At 50.3% G+C, this 15,950-nt stretch overlaps 1 protein-coding gene across 3 annotated transcripts in view; it reads right to left on the bottom strand.

Moving 5' to 3' along the window:
- Window positions 1-15,950, bottom strand: part of ACCS (1-aminocyclopropane-1-carboxylate synthase homolog (inactive)) — a 53,800-nt gene that overhangs the window by 34,729 nt on the left and 3,121 nt on the right. Inside the window, exons 2-3 of one of the 3 annotated variants that reach the window (XM_040557933.1) lie at window positions 13,529-13,826; window positions 11,420-11,544 (exon numbers count right to left, since the gene is read on the bottom strand). The gene's annotated coding sequence lies outside the window, so the exon portion shown is untranslated. Of the gene's footprint in view, window positions 1-8,569; window positions 8,720-11,419; window positions 11,545-13,528; window positions 13,827-15,950 lie in introns of those variants that run through there. The other 2 variants (XM_040557934.1, XM_040557936.1) reach the window with 2 other exon arrangements.

Below are 15,950 nucleotides of genomic sequence, written 5' to 3'. Positions count from 1 at the left end.
ATCAGAGCCTGTAAAACAATTTTCTGTCTCTTTACATAGTGTTTTAGAAATGGCCAAGCTTGTTCTGCACTTAGTCTCCCCTGAACGAGCCCCCTGGGCCTGTGTGCAAGCAAGGCTCAGATTGCAGTGTCATTTATTCTTCAATAGCAGCCACTGCTATCTAGGAGCAGAGTGGTTGTCCCAGCAGCTCCAGCCACATCCGCTCAAAATCTCAGCACCGAGGGGATGGGAGTCAGATCTCAGGCTAGCTGAACAATGGAATTCCCTTCTGTAGAAGTTTCCAGTAGCTTGAAATGCAATTTCCAATAGGCATAAGAAAGTTTTGCAAGTTTCCTATGAAAATCTGTGAAATTTAGTTTCAGAAACACTGATGCTTGGTGTTTCCAAAATACAAGAGGTAGCTCAGGATGTTGGTAGCCATTGAACAAAATTATCATTTTTCCCCCGATATTACAGCTGCTCAGCACTGAATAGGGACAGCAAATTTATTTGGGAGTGAGCAACAGTGAATTTTCTTAAGAGTCCCATCAACTTCACTCAGGAGCCAAGCTTCCAGCTTCCACGGGACAAGAGAAGTCCCATCTCAGCCAGCCAGAAGATGCCAGGACCACAGGACAGTAACTCAGGGACAAACCTTGGAAGCTGTGTTTCTGTGCAGCACCCAGGTCGCATGCATGATACAACTGACAAGCTGCCCAGCAGAAGACTGACAATTAAAGGTAGTCAAACTACATATTTCCAAGAAACGTTTCTGCTTCACAACATACACGTTTTCTAACTGCATCATCTTTGCTGAAACATCCCTAACAAGCTCTATTCAATTCTGCTTGCTCCCAAAATTATAATTTCTCTTCATACAAACTACATGAGAACTGTCATTAGGATGTTATCAATGCAGATCCTTTGAGCATGCAGATGGACAGTCTAATTCTGTCACCAGCAGCATCAGCTGCAGCAAATTGTGCACGCGTGCTTCCTTAACCGATTTGTCATGGTATTTAGAAACACACTGCCACAGCACATCGACAGCACCGGCCAGCTCTGCAGCTCTTCATTAATTACTGTGGAGCCGTGACCTAGCATAGGTAGGTGCTTTTCAGCGGGGAGCAACAGAGAGCAGCTTTATTTTGGAAACAGGCACCTGGACAGTCCATAAAAGCACAGGACAGCTAAGAAAAACACGTTCCAATTAACCACTAACGACTTATTTTCCTTTGTGTTGAACAGATTGTGCTGAACAAAGCAAAGCCCAGAGCCTGGAGTATTTAAACAAAAACACAAACTAGTGCACTGAGAGGCTATAAAAGGAAGCAGTGCGTAAGAAGCCTCATTTCTGCATCCTTTTACAGTACTGTCTAGGAACACACAGTGCTTGGTACAGCCGCAGTACCAGGGCCATCGAGCTCTCAGCTGCAGTAGGCATCCTAAGAGGCAGGATGTGCTCAGCAATGACCGAATTCTCTGTTCGCTTAGAAAAAACAGGCTCCGTGGTTCCCACGATCAAAGGGGTCACATCAATGGGCAAAGACAGTCAGGCCCCTGCTGTCACAACAGTCATTGCCAAATCACCGCTGGCAGCCAGGGATGCTGGTACTCGGAGTACAGGCAGAAGCAGCAGGACGATGTGGTAGGGCCTCCCAAATCCAGGGCTGCATCTTCCCATGGCAAGAGAGCAGCTACGAGCACAGCCTGCTCCATGACCTGCCCCCTCACAGACAGCCCCCAACCTGACTGCAGAGCAGCCTAAAAACCGTGCCCGAGCACGTGGCACCTCAGGAGATGGCCTCCAGACCAAGCCTGAGGTCACATCAGGGAGATCTTGTCTTCCAGATGCAGTGACACTGACACCTCCGAGCACTCTTCGGAGCAGGGATTGTTGGCTTGCGTCAGGCTTGCAGCCTCTGGAGCTTACTGACCTGGGGGTGATTCTGGGACCAGGATGGCCTGTGCTACCTGCACCAGATGTGTCTGAGCGGACTTGTAAATGCACTGAAGACGTCACCATAGTGCATTGCTGAACAGGGAGGAGCAGGCTTTACCTACACACATCGGTGCAATCCCCGTTTCAGGCACATTTCATTCAGCAGAAGGAAGACGGCTGCCATGAGAGATTTTCTCTTCCACAAGTTCAAACTTGGATGAGTTAAAAGAGAAAGGGCCTCTGTCCCAGCTGCATAAATAAAAACATTTCCACGCAAAACAGGACTGAAATGGAGGTTAGATAAGCAAGGCCTTGGCAGCAGGAAAAACAAACAAAGCCAATCCCTGCTACGCCCACTGAGAAGCAGCCTGTTTTGCCATCAGCACTTTGTCACAAATACTCACAAGCCAAGCAAGACCAACTCATTGAGGTTTCTGTGAGCCCATCCAGCAGGAGAAAGGGCCCGCGACGAGGATTATCTCTGGCTGGATGCTACCTGTGTTGCGACAGGGGCACAAGGCGGCACCCACAAAAGCCAGGCCAGGTGGCTCAGCGGTGCACGAGCAGGGAGAAACTCCTGGCCCTCAACTGAAGGCCACCCCGATTCCCCTGCCAAAGCCAGATATGCACTGCGTTGGCTGAGCACAAGGTGCAAGTTCAGCGAGACCATGCAAGGGGAAATGGCTCCCTGGCAGCATGGACATGGCTGCAAGGCCGGGCTGGCGAACGGCTTCTTGGCTGCGGGGATGATTCAGAGGCAGCTCTGGGGAGAGCAGGCAGCGTGTCTCTGCTGCCGAGGCCCCTCTCCACCCCCCTCAGCTCTCTCCCTCTGATTTTATTCCCTGAGCCCAGAGATTGCTTTTAACAAAGACAGTTGAGTCATTTCCCAGCCCTGATGTGCCATCTACCAAATGCTTCAGATGACTGATGTCTAAAGCAAGAATCCAGCCTGTTCCCTCGCTGCACCTCTTAAAGCAGCTGAAATGGGGCAATTATACCCGATTTCTGTGACAAAGAACGAGAAGTCCTGTCATTATCACAGCTTCCCCTTGGAAAGGCTGTGGGTGAGAGGAAGAAATACATGAGCAGTGTCACAACAATAACAGGCTGATGCATGCCATGAACCACAGCAGGCTGCAAGCCGGTAACAGAGGTGTCACCGTGTGTGGAAAGAGCAAAGCCCACGAGACTCCTCTGGGCATTGCAGGAGGTCAGTGCTGCTTGATGGTGGGCCTGAAGGAGCAGGGGGCACCCTTTAAGGGTCCCCTACCAGGTGGATGTCCATGCCCCCGAGCACGAGGCTGGGCTTTCTGCACAGCCCCCCGAGGAGCCGTGGACGTGCCCATGTCACACAGCCCGTGCTCAGCACCGCGCACATGCGGGACAGGCAAGGCAGCTCCATGGGGAGGTGCAGCACAGGCAGTGCCCTGCCCCAGGGTTTTGACACAACGCCTGCCTCTGCAGGGACTAAATGCTGCCAGGTAGCTTTCATGTGGGCCTACAGATCATTTCTGGTGGCTTCACATCTGCCCCAGGAGGATGCACGCTTTAATTCCCTCCCACACAGTCCTGCCGTGAGAGTCACAGGGAGCACCACGCTGAGTGCTTTCTAGGGCTCCATAGGGTCTCCATGTGCCTCCCTCCCCACCTGCAGCCCCACAGCTCTTCCTCCCTGCCTCAGCCACCTCCCGAGCTCCTCACACACACAGCCAGCCTGCCTCTGCCAGGACTGGAGGACGCTGGGGGTGCCAGCGCTCCCACAAGGTGCGTGGCAATGCCAGGTGCCCTTGGGGCTCCCCACGGCCTGCACCTCTTCCACCTCACCCCGCGGGCATTTGAACCGTAGGGCCTGGTTACACCTCAGTCAATTATTTCTCCAGCTCCTGGATAATTAGCTCCGAACAGCAGAAAATGAAAAGCAGCCTGGGGCTTGCCCTCTTACTGATGCAACACCTTGCAGTGCTGAAATGAAAGCGTAAAAGAGAGGTGCGGGCCCACACTTCTGTGCCTGGAAAGCTATACGCTGTTTGTACCGCTGGCGGGAGGCTGACTTGATGAATAAGTCAGCGTGTGCTCAAGTTTCCAAGGCTGAGCGTAGCCTATATCCCTTGGACGAAACCCATGCACACCTTCCCAGCCACAAACGGCAGTCCCAGAGAGCAGCTATGATGGTCATTTTGTTTCTGCTAGCAGCAGGAATATCCTTGGACAGAAGTCACCGTCTCTGTGGCAGGGTCACAGACCCAGCCTTGCCAAAACCACAGCAAAGTTGTTTAAAGCTGAGCACTCCTCTCCCCAGAGCAACTCCCTGCCTCTGACACCAGTGGCTGTCAACTCATCTCTCTGTTGTCATACGAAAGAAGGAATAACAAGTGAAAACCACAAACCAGGGTGGCCTGGGAACATTTTGACAGCTTGACAAAGAAAAGCAGAGGAAGTTTCTACTTGTTTATACATTTTCAGATCTTAGAATAAAGATTTCTCTGAAAAAACGTCGTGACTTCCTCTAACCAGATGAAGAAAACAAGATGTCAACTCGTATCTCATCAGATTTTTCTGGCGTAAACGCTGAACCAGATATTAAAATGGATGATGCCATTCATTGAAAATAATGTCCCTTTTGTGAAGCACAACCTGCATTTAAACACATAGACCAAGCTAAGCCTACCAAAAGAACAGAGCGTACAGAAACCTCCAAACCACCCACTCAACCTCAAAGACGCAAAACAACCGAATCCACCGCGAGGAAAGCAGGCAGGGACGGCAGCCGAAGCCGCAGCAGCCACACAGAGGTGGCCGAAGGGCTGCACGAGCACGGCCCTGGGTGCACGGTGCTGTGCCCCCGCAGAGCCCTTTTGGCAGATGCCAGGGTCCCAGCTCTAGGGGCAGCTGCTGAGAGCCAGACCCGTCGATGCACGTCGCACCCACACGGCCCCTCTGCCACCAGAGCTGACATCCCCGCCTGCCCCGCCACCCGGCAGAGGCACGGGACCAGCAGGACCTGCTCTGGCAGGTTCTGGGGACAGGAGTGACCTCTCCTGGAGACTGCCAGCCCAATGGTCCCGCTCCTGACACCTGCGGGAGCGCAGCCACGGGCTTCGGGTCATCTTCACTTTGCCAGACCACGAGAGAAGCTCCCAACAAATCCCTGCAGACACCCAGGGCCAGCCAATGTCCCCCACGAAGCCCATCGTCTCACAGCAGGCAGCCTCAGCAGCACTGCCAGCCCACAGGAGAAAGAAATCCTTTGTATCGGGTTTGTATTTGGCACAAGCAAGATTATCTGATTATGAAGTGCTTTCTATTTTACATGGAGCCCTTTAAGCAGATGCTGATATATAAAATATTTAAACCTGCAGAGCCTATCCCGGTTAACCTGTCATAGGAGCAGGGTGAAATACAGAAAGGTGACTACAGAGGACAGTGACAAGTATTAAAAATAGAAAGCTAATTAGCCACATAATTACATAATTACAGAATAATTTGGGTTGGAAGAGACCTCTGGAAGTCATCACGTCCAAGCACCTTCCCAAAACAGGTCTGATTAGATCAGGTTGCTCAGGGATTTGTTCAGTTCAGCTCTGAGCATCTCCAGAGACAGAGATTCCCTCTTTTCTCCAGGAAACGTGCATGATTTTTAATGGGAACCAGGTCTGATTAAAACACACTTGGTCCCATATTTGGTGAGATCTCCAGTTTATTTGATGAAGATTAATATATCAATATGTTTACCTTGTGGGGCATTTTGCAGCCTTGCCTGTCATTCTCATGACAACAGCATTCTGCAAAATCGGTATTGCTCATAGGAAAGAGGTATCATTAAGTGTGATACAAAATTGGTGGGTTTGGAAAGACAAGGAGCACGCCCGGCTGTACAGACCTGTCTAGAAGATTGTCCCAGCATGACGAATTCATTTCTGCAATGTGGTCGTTAATACCCCCAAATCCAAACAGGGATTGTTCACATGGTAACAAAGGATGGCAATGGTTACAGGCATAGAGTGGGACACAGAATCTTGCAAAGCAGCATCTTTGAAAGGGATGGTTACGAACCTGACTCTACCCCAAGGTACTTCATGGTACACAGCCAGTTAAATGTGACCCCCTAACACGGTACTTTTGCTAGGAGAAGCGTGATTCTTGGATGTACAATCCCATAATAGTAGAGGTGGTACTACCTCGGCACACCGTGCTATCAGAACAGCAGCAGGAACTGCTGCATTACATTGAAACACTGTGAGGCTTCGTGTCAGCGGTAAGAAAAAAAAAATCAACAACATCAAAAAAACAGAAATTGTGAAGGGTTCAGAAAAGAGCTATAAGAACGATTCAGCATCTGGAAAACATTTCTAGTGAGAAACTTAAGAAGGTCAATCCAAGTTTATCCAACAGAAGGTCAAAAGATGACTTGAGCACTGTCCATAATTACCAGTGCAAGAAGAAATGATTAATATTAGGGCTCTTTAATCAGGCAGAGAGGAAAAAAACACAACAGGAATTTAATTTGATGCGGTGGTTGGAAACAGAAGCTAAGCAAATTCAGATGAAATACAGGGTGCACTATTTAACAAAAGCCATTAACCATTGGAGCAATTTACCTAGAGATGCAATAGAGTTTCCATAATTTGAAGTCTTGAAGTAAAGACTCAACAGCCTTTTTTTTAAAGATACATTTTAACTCAAGAAACGTTGAAGCAGAAATTATTGAGTGAGATTCATTGTCAGAACAGATAATCATAAAGTCCCCTCTGGTCTTAAAAATATGAAAAGCACCCAGGAACAATGATGACGACCTCCGAAATTGCTGAAAGACATCAGAGCAAATTCTGCTGGGTTACAGAAGAAGTTCATAGAATCATTAGAAGTTATTGTTAAAAAGTGTGAAATCTTATTTATAAAAACCATGATTCCTTTAAAAAAGACAAAAAAAAATCCAGTGAGAAAAATCCAGGAAGTGTTTTGTGCAGCTGCCAACAACTGAAGGAAAGAGAAAGGCCATTGGTAGAAAATGAAAAAGGGGGGACAGAGCAGAATTGCTTTTCTGCATAAATTGATCATGTGTCCAAAACAAAGTAAATCCATACTTATTTTGGTGCAACTGAGGGCAGCATCTGGCCTCTCTTTTAATGAGGAAAGTCACGGTTTTTTACTCTCATGAAATCACACGCAGAAAGGCGTAAAACCACCGTCCGCAGACTGCTGATAGCCTTTGGGTACGCCCTGCCCGGTGTTGGGAAGCTGGCCTTGAGCCCTGCGGTACCACCTTCGCAGAGGCTTTGTGGGTGCCGAGCAGCACCAGAGCAGCCACCGCAGTGGCCACTGTGTGCCAGTGCCAGGGCTAACTCCCAGCTGCAGGCAGGGGAGCGCCAGGCGGGCTGGCAGAGCAATCCCTGGGAAGTGCGCTGTTTTGATGTGAAACCAGATGGTGTTTCAGCCGTGTTTTGCCTTGAGATTTCTGGGTTCGTTCAGATCTAGAAAACTCAGGAGGAGGCAAACCATAAGCAGACAAAAACAAACGCAGGCAGCGAACAAAAAAAGTTTGCAGGAGAGCTCCTCGCGCGCAGCCCTGGGAGGGACTTGCCCTTGTGCCTGCCCATGCTGGGATGGGGCAGAGGAGCCGTGCCGTCAGTGGGGACACGCAGACAGCGGGAGATTTACAGACCCGGCTCCTCAGACAGATGGGAAAGGAAACAGGAACTCAAAACAGAATAATGCTTTGCAGGAGATTTTTTTTTTCTAAAATAAATCCCAAACAACCACCAGCTGGTTCTCATTTCAGCCTGCAGATGAGCAGATTTCCAGCCAAAAAGCAGCAGCAGATGCCTGGATGCTGCTCTGTGGGAAGCAGAGGGGTGACCATCCACACCAGCCTCAGCCCCCAGACCTCAGCCGAGGAGGCTGCACCAGCCCGCTCTCACACACTGGTGCAAGGAGCCCATTGTCTGCAGGGAGCTCGCACCCCTCTGAAGAGTCATCAGAGCAGCCAGGGGCACAGTCCCCTTGGTCACGGCCTTGGGCTACTGCTGGCAGCATTTTGGCAGCCTCCTGCTCACGTGGCTGTGCCCCAGCCTCAGTTAGTGCTCACAGGACACCCAGCCCTGCTGAATTACCGCTCCACAGCACTTCCTTGGTGCCAGAAGCAGGGCACTGTTGTGGGATGGGAGCTCTGCGAACTGCTCAGTGCTGTTCTATAATGACCAACACACAAAAGAAAGCAGCTGAGGGCAGTAGGCTCTGGAACCAGGTGAGAAGGTGGCACCTTCCTCCATGCAGAGCCAAAGGCTAAAACCTCTCTATTCCAGAAGAAGGAGGGAACGCCCCCCAAACCAGCTCTGCACAGGCGCTGCTATGCTTGCTCTGAGAGCGTTGCCATTTGGGCTTCAAAACATTTTGTACCCCAGGAGCCCACCAGACACTGCCCTGTCAGCCAAAGCCAAGGGCTCCTAGCCTGGGAGCCTCTGCAGTTACAGAGGTCCTGGAGAGACCCCCCACAGCCCATCCCACCTCACAGCCTGCGCTGTCCAAGAGACCCCCCGGGTCCCCAAAGCCCCCCTAGACAGCTGCCACGTCCCAAGGTGACGCCACATGGAGGAAGGATCAGGATTCAGGGAAGCAGCACAGCACTGGCCAGGAGGCACAAAGACTTACCCCTTCTCACAGCTGTTGCAGAGCTTGCAAACCCCTCTCTCCAGGTAGATGTTTACAGGGGGCAATTAGTGGTAGCAGAACCTTCGTTTCCTACAGCTCTTAAGAGGTGGCAGCAGCTGGGTTGAGGCTGGGATGGGAGCACCTGTGTCTGTGCTGCAGAAGCAACCACCTCCTCCTCCTCTTCCTCTGAACCCTGGCCCACCACTCCTGGGCACCAGGGGGGTTATTTTACACCTGCTGGAGGTGGGGTGAAATGAGGAGAGGCAGTGCAGGTAGGAATCAGCACGGTAGGTTCAGTCACCATCTCTCATGGGGGCTTGCCAACCATTCCCACTGGTTCCACAGTCAGCATCCCTCAGGGCTGACTTAGCTCACAAGCTTCCTGGGATGGATGCCACGTGAATTTGTATATAAAACAGAGGGAGAGCATGTACACGCTTTATATAAACAGCTTTTGGAGCAAGGAACTCTACCACGGTTAACGTATCCTCAGGTCAGCTGGAGTTGTTGTTACAATTGCAAATGGCTTAAGTACGGCTCTTCACATCCAGGAATTTGTGTTTCAAATATCTTCAAGGTATCACGCACAAACACATCACTACATAAACAGTACACACGCCTCAGTACCCGTGTATTATGTGCTTACATTCACCTCTCGCTCTCTTGGTCAATGGTCCTCTAAAAGCCTGTGCGCCTTCCAGCCACCCTGTTGAAAGAGCAGCCCAGACTTGCTAATGGCTCATTAGCTCCTCGTGACAAACCAGAATTGATTAGCTCTGTGTGGTTATGGGCTCTTCGAGACTAAATAGTGCCATTTCCCCAACAGGTCCTGCCACCGAGCGGCTACCTGGATGGAAAGCTGGTGAACGTGGTGAGGGAGAGGGTCACAGAGGAAATCGGGAGGAGCAGACAGTAATTCTTGCACTTGTTTTTGAGATGGACTAAAAATAGAGGCTCTTGAACCTGTTTCACTGTAAGAAGCCTGCATAATTCAGGCAAGTTTTACCAGTAAATTGCAGCTATAAAGCCAAATCCCTGCAGCCTTAAAAGGTCTCTTGAAGCCAATCCAGAAAAGTGTGCTGCCCAAGTGCCTGTTACGAGAGGGTGAAGGAGGAGGGGGTGGGAAAGCAAATGCCCAGGGAAGCAGCTTGGGGCTGGTGGGGAAAGAACAAACTTTGCCCCCAGCCTCTGCACTGTGCCTGTGGCTGGGACAGCACATTCCAGTGCTCGGGGCAAAAGGGAGTCCTCCGGTTGCCCATCTCAGCGCTGCCACCCCCAGTACGTGCGCACAGCGCGTACTGCCTGCTGCCAAGGGAATTTCAGGAAATAACGAGGAGGGATCTGCGCTTGCAGCACTGCAAGGCAAGCCTCTTAAGAGAAGTTCTGTACCTGGTTCTGTAAAAGTGTCCAAAGACAAAACCAATCCTTTGTGTTTGCAAAAAACAAACAAACAAACAAACAAACACCATACCCAGCCCCAAACACACATCCACCACCCCTCTGGCTGCTCATGTGACAGCTCCCCTTCATCCCTGTGGGTGCCAGGAGCTGGCACTCTTCCTCCACCCTCTCCTGCCCTCTTTTCTGCCTTTCTCTCCCTGGATTCCTTAAGCCCCTGCTCGCTTCCTGCTTCCTTCTCATAGTCTCCTCTCAGCATTTTCCTCCCGCAGAAAACGATGTAGCCAAGGGTGAACCCTGGCAAAGCTCATCCCCTTCTCGTTTGGCCTGTGTGGAGTTTCCCTGTGTGTTACTCGGTTTTAATTCGCTCACTATCAGCCCCAGATGTGCAGGGATACAAACCTCCTTCTACTCCAAATGCTTAATGTATTGCTTAAGTGCGGTGTCATACATGTCCCTATCACAGGGCGGAGAGCAACACCTCTCTCTGAAAATACAGGTGCGGGCACATAGCTGAGGCAGGATGAGGAAGACAGGCTTATTCCCTGGTCAAAAGCACCGGGGTGCTTTTAGGAGTGAGGAGGATGCTCTGCAGCAAACTGCACAGGAGCAACTCCATCCCCAGCTGTGACCAGCCACTGGTGTTTCAGCTCAGCCCTGCTGCTAGGACCAGACGGCCCCTTCCAGCTCCCTGCAACATCTGAGAGGAGGCGCCTTCCCCTCCACTCTCATGGGGGCTATTTATTGCAGCGGCATGCCCAGGGCAGTGCGGGGAGCAGCCGAGGCCGGGGACCAGCAGCAGCTGCCTCCCCATGGGCTGCAGGCACTGTTCCCACTATCCCCCCTTGCCCTCAGTCCATGCTGGGGGATGTGCAAGGGGAAACAGTATCAGCGTTGCCCTCCCAGGACCGCGGCAGAGCTGTTCACAGGATGCAGATCAGGCTTTTCAATTGAAGATCCAACTAGAAATAACGGGGGGAGCAGGGGCAGGGAAAGCGAGCGCGGTGCCGTTTGGCAGAGCAAAACCCTTCCAGCTCCACGCTAAATGAATTGGTGTTCAGGCAGCGGGCAGGAGCACCCTGACGTGAGTCAGCCTGTGCTCCTCCCGCAGCCAAGCCTAAAGGCTTCCCACTCGACAGCCGGAGATGTCTCTGTGGAAACAAAGAGTGAAGCAGAGCTGACAGGGGCTGGGAGGTGAGGCTGACGTTTAGCTTTTGCTTGGGTCCTTAGAAAAACATCTTAAAGTGCTTCAAGGAAAAGTGTAACCACCCTGCTGGAGTTGGCGGGTTGTCACACAACGGGTGAGACACCCGTTTACTGGTGTTTTTCAGGCAATAAAATGCCCAGGTCACAGGACCCTGACAGCACACCGATGGGAGGTCAACACAAGGCACGCATATGGTCCAGTCAGCCTTTGGACTTGTAATAAATAAAAACATGCCAGCTGCTCACCTCCAGCCAGGTGTCCTTTCCTCTCTCACAGCCAGGGACAACAGGGAGACGACTGGCTAATTGCAGGTTGGTTTCCATCCACACGTTAACGTATCTGGTCAGTTCTGCTACTACCAGGCTTTACCCTATTTAAGACACAAAGAAAGCAGAATTTAGCAGCATGATGTCATTTCCTCTATCATCCTGAAGTGTTTACCCTGACTGGCAAAACACGTGAATTTTGCACATTGGAAAACATGCAGTTGGGTCTCAGGTGGCAGCCGAGAGAGAAAAATTAACTTTACCTTCATATTCTTGGTGGAGTACGACAATTTCCCTCAGCATAGCCAAGAATTTCTAACTATTATGCTGTTCGGCCAGGATCATGGCTCCAAAGTTGCCTTAAATATCACACGCCCAACAGACTTTCTGTGTAGAGCTTGTTCATGTCCTCCTGACCTGAATTTCAGATGCCCTGGTCTTGAATACTGAGATGTTAAGACCAGATCAAGTGGTCTTCAAAGTCACTCTGACAAATGACGATGGACAGCAAGACATCACAAATGTAGCAACATTTTCCTTAATTTCTCCTTCATCAACCCCTATCAGGCACCAGGATATCTCATGCTATCCCAATCCTCCTGTCAGCTGTTATCCTTTGCCTGTCACCTCCTGTCCGTGGACATCAGGCAGTAGGCCACCACACATATGATTCTTAAGACGCTTTAATTTTGTACTGGTGAAAGATTACAGCCCCAGAGCCTGAGACCGAGCGCTGAGACTGAGCAGTAGGGCAAGTTGCCCAGATGCTTCCCATTATCAAAATGGCTTCAGGGAAAGTGGGAATTTAATCTTCATGGCCTGCTCCACATGTGCTTCCCTGGGAATGCCAATTAGTGTTCAATAGGGCATTTTCTAAAATACCACTTTGAAGAGTCTGTGAACTCAGCAAAGATCGTGAAGGCTCCGCAGACCGTCGAGTGGCCATGGGATGGCTGTTAGCGAGGATTTTTGGGCACAGCTAGCCAGGGTCACGTTCTCACCACTGACCCAGAAATGAGTGGCTCTGTAACCTTTTCCCAGCCCTGCTTCTTGCCTCCTAATGACTGCTAAATTGAATCTGAAAACATCAACACTGGTGACAGGAACAAGAGCTCTGGTTCCTGGGAACAAGTGTTGATGACAGGGGAATCACTGGCTGCAAGCAACACGCTGGTTCCTGGGCTCTGCTCCATCAGATGAATGTTTCCTTATTATGTCCCCAAAATCTCCTGGGCAGGGGAACATGCAGTAGAAGCACAGTCAGTTATTTTTCAGAGACTTTCCCCTCTGGGCTGTCAAAGATCTGAAGGAGCTGGCAACCAGCCTATGCTTATTCTGATAAATGCTATTTGCAACTAAAAATGGATTAAAATAACCTCTGAGAGCTTGTCTGAAGGGGAACAAGCAGTCTTGTTCAGTGATGCCATTAGAAGGAAGAGGTGGAGAGAACTATTCTAAGGCTGCTTATTTTTGGGTTTCACCCCACTTTGTCATTTGCCCTGACCAAAGCAGAACAAGGAGACTATAATTAGCACTCGGGGCACTGTCAATGGGAGCAGCAAACAGGCCCTGGCCAAAATTCAGACTCGAGGCTCCTCCAGCTCTTCGTCCCCTTTCCCTCCTTGCTCCATCTGCTTCGGGTGGCAGGTGGGTTCGGAGGCAGCAGTTTGCTGTGGGGAACCACACCACACCTACCGAGCAGGCGTGCTACCTACCAGGACTTCAGTGTAGCTGGGAAGTGGAAAACCTGTCCTCCTGCAGCCTGTCCCGGGGCAGTCCCAGAATTTCAGGTATTGCTAGTACTAACGCTGCTCCAAAGGTGGGAAGGTTAGTAGCACTTAACAGCCACAGCCTCCTGTGACCCGCCATACCTTGCACCTCCATGTACTTATATTTTTGCACCGCAAGACTTCTGCTTTACACATTCATCGGTCAAAAAGAGATTCGTATTACAAATAAGGAATTAACAATGTATACCTGTGGATTTAATGAATCACAAAGAAATGTGCAATATTTTCCCTTGAAAGCATCATGTAAGGAACTTGCAATATAGTAGGTGTTCATTTCACACATCATCATAATACTCACCTTCCTCTGACAAATGTTTTCTGAAATGATCCTGTGCACAGTCCTCCTTCTGACATAAATCTGCAGCTTGTGGATCTCTGCGCTGGAGTTCATGCTTGTTTGCTCCACTGACTGATGTGCTGCAATCCTTCCAAAGGGGCCTTCTGACTTGAAATCTTCTTTTTTTAAAGGATGGGCACAGGCAGGTGCGTGCTAAAGTGCCATATTGCCACATGGGTACTCAAAGTCCAGGGGATCACAGCACAGATGAACTGCAGACGTCACATCCAGACTCCCTGCTTGGATACCCAGCATAACCCTGGTATAAAGAACAAGAAGTACAAAATGTGGTTGGTTTTCCATTGCTTTTCAGTTAACTGAAATAAACTTATGGAAGGGCACGGTTCATAAACTGGGTAGATATAAAAAGTTGTTTCAAAAACTGTTTGAAACCCATCATCAAACATTGATGATATGCTGAGGTGTGTCATCCAAAGGGGCCGTAACCAAACAATTTTTCATCCAGCAAATGGTGCTTCCTGCACCAAATGTCCTAAGAACCTGTTCCAGCTGCCATGGCTGTGAATCTACTGGGGCTGTGTGATTTCTGCACGCATCTTCTGCTCCTGGGGGACAGCACCAGCTGCTGCTCCCCCTTACTCTTTGGCTCAAAGAATGTGACACTGAGGTTTCACATCAGCAGTAATAAACTTGGTCTTGCAGATGGCACAAAAATTAGCTGGGTAAATAAGAACAATGGCAATAGGCAAACAAACTGAACTGCTATTGTAGCACATGATTTTCATGATGGAGCTTCTAGGAAATGCTTCTCAAGGACAAGATTATCATGCATTAGGAAAAAAAAAAAAAGGCACCTACAAATACCCACCTTACCTTCAACAGACACAAACACTCTGTTCCCCCCAGCCCTCAGACCATCAGCCATCACCGTGAGAAAAGAGCTACGGTGCCTCTCCTCCAGTGGGGCCCCTGTGCTCCCAAATGCCTCCCTCAGATATGAGGTTGTTAGAAAGTCATGAATAGCTTGTAACAGTAGATGCATTTCCCCTCTCTTTTCCCAGTCTACAGAGAATGCTGAAATCCCATTTCCAAGCTTTTTCTTTCCATAGACAGGAAGCGTGGAAAGTGTTACAAAAGCAAAAAGCAGAGGTCCTTGCCAGACCAGAGGCTTCCAGGAGCCAAGACAGTAAAAAAAAAAATAAAAGCATCCCCAAGTAGCAGGAGATTTACATTTAGAACGGCCCTGCAGGGGCAGGGACTCGGGCGGAGCTGCATTACCATGCCGTGAGGTACCGCGAGCATGGGACTGGGCAGGGCACCAGCCCAGAGCCCTTCAAAGCAAAGCATCCCCGAGGGACACCGCTGTCACTGGAGGACAGAGCGAGTGGCAGATGTGGGAGGATGACCTTCTGCAGAAATGTCCCCGCTGCAGGCCAGCCCCCGCCTGTCCCCGTGCAGCTGGCAGGTCTCACCTCAGAGGGCTTCTGCAGCAAGGAGACAGGGCGAGGAGTCGGTGGCAAGAAATGCATAGCAAGGGGAATGTTCTGAGAGAGGCTAAAAATAGAGCTCTGACCCTGCTCGTTTATATATAGCCAGGTCTATACGTGTGTTGGCTGGCTGCAAGGCACCATATGGGCAAAGACGTCCTGCGATGCTGACAAAGAGCTGAAAGAGCAAAACTGCCCGGTGCAGCAGCAAGGAAGCCCCGACACGGGCAGAGGCGGCAGCACAAAGTCTCATCGAGGTGGTCCTGACCTGGCAGCAGGGCACAAACCCCAGGAGCAACTTCTGGCTCATGGCTGGCAGCTGGGCTGCACCAAAGCAAACCCTTTCCTCTCGTCCCGCTGCCTCAAAGCACTCACTGCAGGCTGGCACTTCATCCAGCCCTATGTTGCTTGGGATTTTGTCATCGTATTTCAAAACGCATTTATCACTATCCTTAAATCCTCTCCTTTGGCTTTGCACAAGACTCTCAGCTTCTACTCTGTGAAGAAAACACATTTCTGCTCCACTCAGCGCTGGTGAGGCCACTCCTGGAGTACTGTGTCCAGGTCTGGGCCCCCAGTATGAGAGAGATCTGGGTGTACTAGAGAGCAACCTGAAGTAAGGACAACCAAGATGACGAAGGGATGGGAGCACCTCTTACAGGTGAGGATGAGAGCTGGGGCTGCTCAGCCTGGAAAAGAGAAGACCCGTCAATGTGTGTAAATACCTGAAGGGAGGATGCAAAAATGATGGAGCCAGGCTCTATTGAGTGGTGCCCAGTGACAGAACAAGAGGCAACGGGCACAAATTGGAACACAACAGGTTCCAGGTAAACACCAGGCGCCACTTCTGTGCTGTGTGGGTGAGGCAGCACAGGCACGGGTTGCCCGGAGGTTGTGGAGTTTCCATCCTTGGATCTTCAAAAGCTGCCTGGACA

Source organism: Cygnus olor, chromosome 5 (genome assembly GCF_009769625.2).
Source record: "Cygnus olor isolate bCygOlo1 chromosome 5, bCygOlo1.pri.v2, whole genome shotgun sequence".
Taxonomy (NCBI): Eukaryota; Metazoa; Chordata; class Aves; order Anseriformes; family Anatidae; genus Cygnus; species Cygnus olor.
The sequence above is the reverse complement of the archived record's forward strand: the minus strand, read 5'-3'. Positions and strand labels throughout refer to the sequence as shown.